This window comes from Bombina bombina, chromosome 5 (genome assembly GCF_027579735.1).
Source record: "Bombina bombina isolate aBomBom1 chromosome 5, aBomBom1.pri, whole genome shotgun sequence".
NCBI classification, from domain to species: Eukaryota; Metazoa; Chordata; class Amphibia; order Anura; family Bombinatoridae; genus Bombina; species Bombina bombina.
This window is the reverse complement of record NC_069503.1, coordinates 142,242,414-142,253,448: the sequence shown is the minus strand read 5'-3', so window position 1 is coordinate 142,253,448 and position 11,035 is coordinate 142,242,414. Positions and strand designations below refer to the sequence as shown.

Sequence of the window (11,035 nt, the reverse complement as noted above, 5' to 3'; positions counted from 1 at the left end):
TGTCACTGTCACACTCATTCATAAAGTTATCAGGAAGGTAGTGGCTGCAGGGGACCGCCTCTAGGAATGGGCAGTCTTGTTTGTCCTTCCCATATAAAATGAAGGGGCAGCCTCAAATCTATACAAATATATTTAATGTAGGAAATCACAGAGCGTTGCAGATCAGAAGTCTTTTAGAGATGGAAGAAGCAGCAGCTGTAAAGAGCAGGCAGCAGCGTTTAATGGGACTTTCACAGCTCCACTGAATAGGAGCCTTCAGCTAGTTTTATGAAAAGGGGCTCTCTCCAAGGGGAAAGCAGAGCAAGGTTTCCCTGGGAAGAAAGTACTGCCTGTGTGTGATGCTGAGTCCCTCTCACTCTGTGCCACTCACTGACTGAAGCACTCACTGCTGGGGAGGCAGGTATAAAATACAGCATGGCAAAGAGCTTATTGGCTGGCCTGAGAGTGCCATGTGACTGTCAGACCCTGAGATACTTGTTTATCCTACACCTCCCACCTTCCTTACTAGCAGCCACTGGCAGCCTGCAGAAATAAACTGCATGAATGGGCTGAGGGCTGCTCTTCACATTATAAGAGACAGGCTGAGGTAGGGATGCTACTGTGTGTGTGTTATGTGTGTGCCTGAATGTCTGTATGCCTGTGTGTGTGTGTGTGTGTCTATGTGTGTACCTGGATGTGTGTGTGTGTGCTTATTTGTTTGACTGAATGTGTGTATGCCTGTGTGTGCTTCTGTATACATATGGGTTTATGTGTTATATATATGTGTGTGTGTGTGTGTGTGTTTGTGTATGTTCTTAGATCAGCCTGGGGTTATATGACTTTGTGTGTATATATATATATATATATATATATATATGTGTGTGTGTGTGTATTTGTGGATGTGTGTATTTATAAGTTGTTGTGTGTGTATGTGTGCATTTCTGAATATAAATAGGTATATGAGGGATATATATATATATATATATATATATATATGTATGTGTGTATATATATGTATAAAGTCAGTAAAAAAACAACACGCTCTGGACTTAGCAAACGGTGCAAAAAATGCCTTTTAATAAGTGTTGTTTTGGGGAATACACCCCTTCATCAGACCAACGTTGGTCTGATGAAGGAGTGTATTCCTGAAACATTACTTATTAAAAGGCATTTTTTGCACCATTTGCTAAGTCCAGAGAGTGCTGTTTTCTACTGACTTTATCTGAATTACTACTCAGCACCCTTGCAATTGATCTAAGTTTGTGAGAATGCTCCTACTCCTATTTATATAAATATGTGTGTGTGTTTGTATGTGTGTTTGTGCATCCGTATTCATGTGGGTTTATGTGCTTTTAGATATGTGTGTGTGTGCTTAGATTAGCCCGTGGTGTGTGTGTATTTGTGGATGGGTGTGTTTATAAATTGTGTGTGTATGTGTGCACTTCTGTATATAAATAGGTATACAAGGGATATACTGTATATATATATATATATATATATATATATATATATATATATATATATATATATATATATATATATGTGCGTGTGTATATATATAAATTAATATATATATATATATATATATATATATATATATATATATATATATATATATATATATATATAAAGTCAGTAGAAACAGCACTCTCTGGACTTAGCAAACGGTGCAAAAAATGCCATTTAATAAGTGATGTGCATCCGTATACATGTAGGTTTTATGTGCTTTTAGATATATGTGTGTGTGTGTGCACTTAGATCAGCCTGTGGTGTGTGTGTGTATTTGTGGATGGTTGTGTTTATAAATTGTGTGTGTATGTGTGCACTTCTGCATATAAATAGGTATATGAGGGATATACATATATATATATATATATATATATGTGCGTGTGTGTATATATAAATATATATGTGTATATATGTGTATGTATGTGTATATATATATATATATACACATGTGCTTAGATCAGTGTGTTGTTATATGAGTTTGAAAGTGTATACAGTCTGCATATGTATATTATACTATATATGTGCTTGGAAGCATTTATGCACATTGTAGTCGATAAATCAGTAGATAAATGTTTTATTTTTTTTCTGAATATAGCACTTTAACCAGTCTGCGTATATTAAATCATAGTGCAAAAATATAAGTGCAAAGCAGGATAAAACTGTAATTATTACAATGCATTATGCTCACAGAATAGTTTTTGTGCTTAACCAGTATTTGGACAAGTAAAAAAGAGAGCGCTATAATATATACCGTATATACAAACATAAACACCTTGATCATTTTAATAAGTTTGCCCAAAATAGTGTTCTTTATTTGAATAGAACATTCCTATAATACTTTATTGCTTTAATCATCAATTTAATTAATCTATATTGAGATACACCTGGAGGCAATATGTTCTGAGGATTCAATACCTTACAGAGATTTGCAAAAATTAGAGCATTCAATTTGCTAAGATGATGGTTTACTTATGGGTTTATATTTTGTAGTGAGTATGTGTGTGTGCTGTGTGTTTGTATGGTGTGTGTATGCATGTGTGTGCTGTGTATTTGTATGGTGTGTATGTGTGTGCTGTGTATGTGTGTGCTGTGTATTTGTATGGTGTGTATGTGCATGATGTGTATTTGCATGGTGTGTATGTGTGTGATGTGTATTTGTATAGTGTGTATGTGTGTGCTGTGTATTTGTATGGTGTGTATGTGCGTGCTGTGTATTTGTATGGTGTGTATGTGTGTGCTGTGTATTTGTATGGTGTGTATGTGAGTGGGTCAGTATTAAGGCCAGTTTTTTTTAGCAGCCCATCAGTGAGTTAATTAGAGCAATTTGCAAACACTACACAATGCAGACTGCAAGGTGTGGTTCCCTCAACTGTTTCACTGCTGGGCCATTTACAAAACTGGCTTTAGAGGGAACACTGGCGTGGTTATATTTGTGTGTACTGTGGGTATATGTAGGTTTGTGTGCTGTGGATGTTTGTGAGTGTGTGCTGTGTGTGTTTATATACATGTGTATTTATGCTTGTGTGGGTTGTGTGTGTGTGCATTTATATATGTGTGTGCACATGTGCTAGCTGTGTGTTTATGTGTGCATGTGTATGTGTGTGTGTGTATATGTGTATGTTTATGTGTGTTCTGTGTGTATATCAGTGCTGTGTGTGTGTATGTGTGTGAGTGAGAGAGTGCATGTGTGCATGTGTATATGTGTGTGTATATGTGTGTGTTTATATGTGGTTTGTGTGTATATAAGTGCTGTGTGTGTGTGAGAGAGAGATCACATGTGTGCATGTGTATGTGTGTGTGTATATGTGTGATTATGTGTGTTCTGTGTGTATATAAGTGTAGTGCTGTGTGTGTGAGAGAGAGAGAGAGAGCGCATGTGTGCAACTGTGCATGTATTTGTGTATATGTGTATGTTTATGTGTTCTGTGTGTATATAAGTGCTGGGTGTGTATGTGTGAGAGAGAGAGCGCATGTGTGCATGTGTATGTATGTGTGTGTATATGTGTATGTTTATATGTGTTCTGTGTGTATATAAGTGCTGTGTATGTGTGTGTGTGTGAGAGAGAGAAAGTGCATGTATGCATGTGCATGTATATGTGTATGTTTATATGTGTTCTGTATGTATATCAGTGCTGTGTGTATGTATGTGTGTGTGAGAGAGAGAGCGCATGTGTGCATGTGTATATGTGTGTGTGTATGTGTGTGAGAGAGAGAGCGCATGTGTGCATGTGTATATGTGTATGTGTGTGAGAGAGAGAGCGCATGTGTGCATGTGTATGTGTGTGTGTATATGTGTGTGTTTATATGTGTTCTGTGTGTATATCAGTGCTGTGTGTGTGTGTGTGTGAGAGAGAGAGAGCAAGAGAGCGCATGTGTGCATGTGTATTTTGTGTGATGTTTTTGTTTATGTGTGTTCTGTGTGTATATAAGTGCTGTGTGTGTATGTGTGTGAGAGAGCGCATGTGTGCATGTGTATGTTTATATGTGTTCTGTGTGTATATAAGTGTAGTGCTGTGTGTGTGAGAGAGAGAGAGCGCATGTGTGCATGTGTATGTTTATATGTGTTCTGTGTGTATATAAGTGTAGTGCTGTGTGTGTGGGAGAGAGAGAGAGCACATGTGTGCATGTGTATGTGTGTGTGTATACATGTGTGTTTATATGTGTATATATTATATACACATATAATTATATATATTATATAATATATTTTGTTTATGTGTGTTCTGTGTGTATATAAGTGCTGTGTGTCTGTATGTAAGTGTGTGAGAGAGCGCATGTTTGCATGTGTATGTGTGTGTATATGTGTATGTTTATGTGTGTTCTGTGTGTATATAAATGATGTGTGTGAGAGAGAGAGAGTGCATGTGTGCATGTGTATGTGTGTGCATATATGTGTGTGTGTGTATGTTTATGTGTGTTCTGTGTGTATATAAGTGTAGTGCTGTGTGTGTGAGAGAGAGAGAGCGCATGTGTGCATGTGTATGTTTATATGTGTTCTGTGTGTATATAAGTGTAGTGCTGTGTGTGTGAGAGAGAGAGAGCGCATGTGTGCATGTGTATGTTTATATGTGTTCTGTGTGTATATAAGTATAGTGCTGTGTGTGTGGGAGAGAGAGAGAGAGCACATGTGTGCATGTGTATGTGTGTGTGTATACATGTGTGTTTATATGTGTATATATTATATACACATATAATTATATATATTATATAATATATTTTGTTTATGTGTGTTCTGTGTGTATATAAGTGCTGGGTGTCTGTATGTAAGTGTGTGAGAGAGCGCATGTGTGCATGTGTATGTGTGTGTATATGTGTATGTTTATGTGTGTTCTGTGTGTATATAAGTGCTGTGTGTCTGTATGTAAGTGTGTGAGAGAGCGCATGTGTGCATGTGTATGTGTGTGTATATGTGTATGTTTATGTGTGTTCTGTGTGTATATAAATGATGTGTGTGAGAGAGAGAGAGTGCATGTGTGCATGTGTATGTGTGTGCATATATGTGTGTGTGTGTATGTTTATGTGTGTTCTGTGTGTATATAAGTGCTGTGTGTCTGTATGTAAGTGTGTGAGAGAGCGCATGTGTGCATGTTTATGTGTGTGTATATGTGTATGTTTATGTGTGTTTTGTGTGTATATAAATGATGTGTGTGAGAGAGAGAGAGAGAGTGCATTTGTGCATGTGTATGTGTGTGCATATATGTGTGTGTGTATATGTGTATGTTTATGTGTGTTCTGTGTGTATATAAGTGCTGTGTATGTATGTGTGTGTGTGAGAGAGAGAAAGAGTGCATGTGTGCATGTGTATGTGTTTGTATATGTGTATGATTATGTGTGTCCTGTATGTATAGAAGCCTCTGCTGTTTGTGTGTGAGCGAGAGAGAGAGAGCGTGTGTGCATGTGTATGTGTGTGTGTGTGTTTATTTGTGTTTGTATGTGTATATAAGTGTCTGCTGTTTGTGTGTGAGCGAGAGAGAGAGAGAGCGTGTGTGCATGTGTATGTGTGTGTGTGTGTGTTTATTTGTGTTTGTATGTGTATATAAGTGTCTGCTGTTTGTGTGTGTAATTTGTGTAATTTTTAACTGAAATCTAATACATATCACTTTATGTTAGTGTGCATTTGCTAGAGTATATTGAGCAAGAGCTTTGTACTCAATGCAGTTTTCATTTACTTTCTTTTTCTGTGGAATTCCAATCCATTAAGTTTATGAGTATAGAAGTGAAACCACCCAAATGCTAAATACAATGGAATAAGCATTTTCTACGGTACATACATTGGGCAAATGAGTAGAACATTGTTTTCTTTCTTTTTCTTTTAGTGGGGTAGTTTTATATGGGTTTCCTACAAATATAGACCCTTATAACCAATGCGGAATACACACAAACGCAAGTGCGCACACAGAAAAAAATGAACAATTAAAAGGACATGAAACCCATTTTTTTTTCATGATTCAGATAGAGCATGCATTTCTGATTTACTAGTATTATCAATTGTTCTTCGTTCTCTTGGTAAGTTTTGTTAAAAAGCAGGGACGTATACCTAGTAGCCGGCCCATTTCTGGAGTACTATATGGCAGCGGTTTTGCAAGAATATTATCCATTTGTAAGAGCACTAGATGGCAGCACTAGTTCCTGTAATGTAGTGATCCAGGGGCGCGATCCGATATACGGCGTAGTTTGCGGCGCAAGCGAGAGAACCCCCGCCGCCCATAGTTTCAGCTCGCAACTCAAGCTATCCTATAAACTCCGCCGGCAGTTGCTAAAGTGCCGTAAGTCGGATAAACCAGCGATGTCCAGAAATCTACGTAAGTACAAATTTCTGGAGTCGCCAGTGACTTACGGCACTTTATAAACTGCCGGCGACTACAAAACCTGACTAAAATCTAAATCTCCTGTACTGTCTAACAAGCCTCCCCCAAGTAAGCCGACACATCTAACCCTCTATCCGCTATCCCCCCTCACTAGCCTAACAATAAAAAATGTATTAACCCCTAAACCGCCGCTCCCGGACCCCCCCGGCACCTAATAAAGTTATTAACCCCTAAACCGCCGCTCCCGGACCCCACCGCCAGCTATATTAAATCTATAACCCCCTAAAGTGACCCCTAATGTGAGCTCCTACCCCACCGCCAGCTATATTAAACTATATTAACCAGTATCTAATCCCCCTACCCCGCCGCCAGCTATATTATCTATATTAACCCCGAATCTAATCCCCCTATACCGCCGCCAGCTATATTATCTATATTAACCCCTAATCTAATCCCCCTATACCGCCGCCAGCTATATTATCTATATTAACCCCTAATCTAATCCCCCTAAAATAATTATCTCTATTACCAGCCCTTAAAAGGGCCTTTTGTGGGGCTTTGCCCCAAAGTAAACAGCTCTTTTGCCCTATAACCTGCCCTCCCTACACCGCCGCCACCTATATTAATAGTATTAACCCCTAATGTAAGCCCCTTACACCGCCGCCATCAATATTAAAATTATTAACCCCTAATTTAATCTACCTACCCCGCCGCCAGCTATATTATCTATATTAACCCTAAGTATATTATAGTTAATATAGTTATTACATTATATATATTAACTATATTAACCCTAATTATATTAGGGTTAATATTGTTAATATAGTTACTATAGTATTTATATTAACTATATTAACTCTATCTAACCCTAACACCCCTAACTAAATTCGTATTAAATAAATCTAATTCATATTATAAACTAAAATATTCCTATTTAAATCTAAATACTTTCCTATAAAATAAACCCTAAGATAGCTACAATATAATTAATAATTACATTGTAGCTATGTTAGGGTTTATATTTATTTTACAGGTAAATTGTTAATTATTTTAACTAGGTATAATAGCTATTAAATAGTTATTAACTATTTAATAGCTACCTAGTTAAAATAATTACCCAATTACCTGTAAAATAAATCCTAACCTAAGTTACAAATACACCTACACTATCAATAAATTAAATAAACTACAAATATCTATCTAAAAATACAATTAAATAAACTAAACTAAATTACAAAAAAAAAACCCCCACTAAATTACAAAAAAAAAAGATTACAGCAATTTTAAGCTAATTACACCTATTCTAAGCCCCCTAATAAAATAATAAAGCCCCCCAAAATAAAAAATCCCCTACCCTATTCTAAATTATAAAATACCCAGCTGTGTACCAGCCCTTAAAAGGGCTTTTTGCAGGGTATTTACCCCAAATTAACAGCTCTTTTGCCTGTAAAAAAAAGAACACAACCCCCCCAACATTACAACCCACCACCCATATACCCCTATTCTAAACCCACCCAAACCCCCCTTAAAAAAACCTAACACTACCCCCCTGAAGATCTCCCTACCTTGTCTTCACCCAACCGGGCCGAACTCCTCATCCGATCCGGGCGATGTCTTTATCCAAGCGGCAAAGAATAAGTCTTCATCCCGGCGATGTCTTAATCCAAGCGGCAGCAAAGTCTTCTTCCATCCGGCGGCATCTTCCATCAAGCGGCATCTTCAATCTTCTTTCTTCGCTCCTCCGACGCGGAGCATTCATCCCGGCCGACGACTGAACGACGAATGAGGTACCTTTAAATGACGTCATCCAAGATGGTGTCCGTCGAATTCCAATTGGCTGATAGGATTCTATCAGCCAATCGGAATTAAGGTAGGAAAAATCTGATTGGCTGATTGAATCAGCCAATCAGATTCAAGTTCAATCCGATTGGCTGAACCAATCAGCCAATCAGATTGAGCTCGCATTCTATTGGCTGTTCCGATCAGCATAGAATGCGAGCTCAATCTGATTGGCTGATTCAATCAGCCAATCAGATTTTTCCTACCTTAATTCCGATTGGCTGATATCGGATATCGACGGACGCCATCTTGTATGACGTCATTTAAAGGTACCTCATTCGTCGTTCAGTCGTCGGCCGGGATGGATGCTCCGCGTCGGAGGATCGAAGAAAGAAGATTGAAGATGCCGCTTGATGGAAGATGCTGCCGGATGGAAGAAGACTTTGCTGCCGCTTGGATAAAGACATCGCCGGGATGAAGACTTCTTCTTTGCCGCTTGGATAAAGACATCGCCCGGATCGGATGAGGAGTTCGGCCCGGTTGGGTGAAGACAAGGTAGGGAGATCTTCAGGGGGGGTAGTGTTATTTTTTTTTAAGGGGGGGTTTGGGTGGGTTTAGAATAGGGGTATGTGGGTGGTGGGTGTGGGTGGTGGGTTGTAATGTTGGGGGGGGTTGTGTTTTTTTTTTTTACAGGCAAAAGAGCTGTTAACTTGGGGTAAATACCCCGCAAAAAGCCCTTTTTAAGGGCTGGTACAGAGCTGGGTATTTTATAATTTAGAATAGGGTAGGGAATTTTTTATTTTGGGGGGCTTTATTATTTTATTACGGGGCTTAGAATAGGTGTAATTAGCTTAAAATTGCTGTAATCTTTTTTTTTTGTAATTTAGTATTTTTTTTTTTTGTAATTTAGTTTAGTTTATTTAATTGTATTTTTAGATAGATATTTGTAGTTTATTTAATTTATTGATAATGTAGGTGTATTTGTAACTTAGGTTAGGATTTATTTTACAGGTAATTGGGTAATTATTTTAACTAGGTAGCTATTAAATAGTTAATAACTATTTAATAGCTATTATACCTAGTTAAAATAATTAACAATTTACCTGTAAAATAAATATAAACCCTAACATAGCTATAATGTAATTATTAATTATATTGTAGCTATCTTAGGGTTTATTTTATAGGTAAGTATTTAGATTTAAATAGGAATATTTTAGTTTATAATATGAATTAGATTTATTTAATAAGAATTTAGTTAGGGGTGTTAGGGTTAGATAGAGTTAATATAGTTAATATAAATACTATATAATATAATTAGGGTTAATATAGTTAATATATATAATATAATAACTATATTAACTATAATAAACTTAGGGTTAATATAGATAATATAGCTGGCGGCGGGGTAGGTAGATTAAATTAGGGTTTAATAATTTTAATATAGATGGCGGCGGTGTAAGGGGCTTACATTAGGGGTTAATACTATTAATATAAGTGGCGGCGGTGTAGGGAGGGCAGGTTATAGGGCAAAAGAGCTGTTTACTTTGGGCCAAAGCCCCGCAAAAGGCCCTTTTAAGGGCTGGTAATAGAGCTTATTACTTTAGGGATATTAGATTAGGGGTTAATAATATTAATATAGCTGGCGGCGGTGTAAGGGGTCAGATTAGGGGATAGATAAGGTAGATGGCGGTGGTGTAAGGGGTCAGATTAGGGGATAGATAAGGTAGATGGCGGCGGTGTAAGGGGTCAGATTAGGGGATAGATAAGGTAGATGGCGGTGGTGTAAGGGGTCAGATTAGGGGATAGATAAGGTAGATGGCGGCGGTGTAAGGGGTTCACATTAGGGGATAGATCAGGTAGATGGCGGCGGTTTTAGGGGTTCACATTAGGGGATAGATCAGTTAGATGGTGGCGGTTTTAGGGGCTCACAGTAGGGGGTTAGTTTATGTAGATGGCGGCGGGGTCCGGGAGCGGCGGTTTATGGGGTTAAATACTTTATTAGGGATTGCGGCGGGGGATCGCGGTTGACAGATAGATAGACATTGCGCATGCATTAGGTGTTATTTTGCAGGTAGTTTAGGTAGTTACGGGGCTCCAATAGTCAGCGTAAGGCTTATTACGGCTGCTTTTTGTGGCGAGGTGAAAATGGAGTAAGATTTCTCCATTTTCGCCACGTAAGTCCTTACGCTGTATATATATATATATGTATATTGGATACCAAACTGCACTGGTTTGGTATACCTGTGTATGGCCAAAAAAACTACGGCCGATGGCAGAAATATACGAGCGTAACTTCTAGGTTACGCCGTATATAGGATACCAAACCCGCGCAGATTTTGGCATCGCCGGCTTTTGCGGGCGACAATTTATATCGGATCGAGCACCAGATGCCTACCTAGGTATCTCTTCAACACAGAATATCATGGGAACAAAGCAAATTTGTTAACAAAGGTAATTTGGAAACTTTTTAAAAATGTCCGGCTCTGTCTGAATCACAAAATATTTTTGGGGGTTTCATATCCCTTTAAGAACAAACACAGTTAAGAAACATGTTTAAATGCATGTTTTCAAGTGAATTTAAACAATTTTAGTTCATTTGTGTACAAGTTTTATAATTTAAAAAAATGAATTTGAATGTAATTTAACCCCTTCACTGCTAACGACGGCTCTGAGACGTCACAGAGTTTCCCACTCTGGTGCTAACAATGGCTCAGAGCCGTCGCTAGCACTCTCCCACCTTTAGGGAAATCTGGGGGCTTCCACCCGCTCCTACCCCGGCGATCGGGCCTGCATAGTGACAGGCATCGCCGGGGCTTCACGTTTTGCATGGTGACGTCACCGCGCAACTTTATTAAAATTTTACAATACAAAGTATAGGGAAAGGGGGCCATGCTGCTTAGACATCTGTATCTCAGGCATCTAAGCAGCTACAGACCCCCAAGCAGGGCCGCCATCAGGGG

At 38.3% G+C, this 11,035-nt stretch overlaps 1 protein-coding gene across 1 annotated transcript in view; it reads right to left on the bottom strand.

The window, feature by feature from the left end:
* The window catches only part of PTH1R (parathyroid hormone 1 receptor), a 760,867-nt gene extending 760,511 nt beyond the window's left edge, over positions 1-356 (bottom strand). The window contains exon 1 of the mRNA XM_053713727.1: positions 1-356. This exon is cut by the window's left edge and continues 848 nt beyond it. The gene's annotated coding sequence lies outside the window, so the exon portion shown is untranslated.
* Positions 357-11,035: the final 10,679 nt, after the last annotated feature.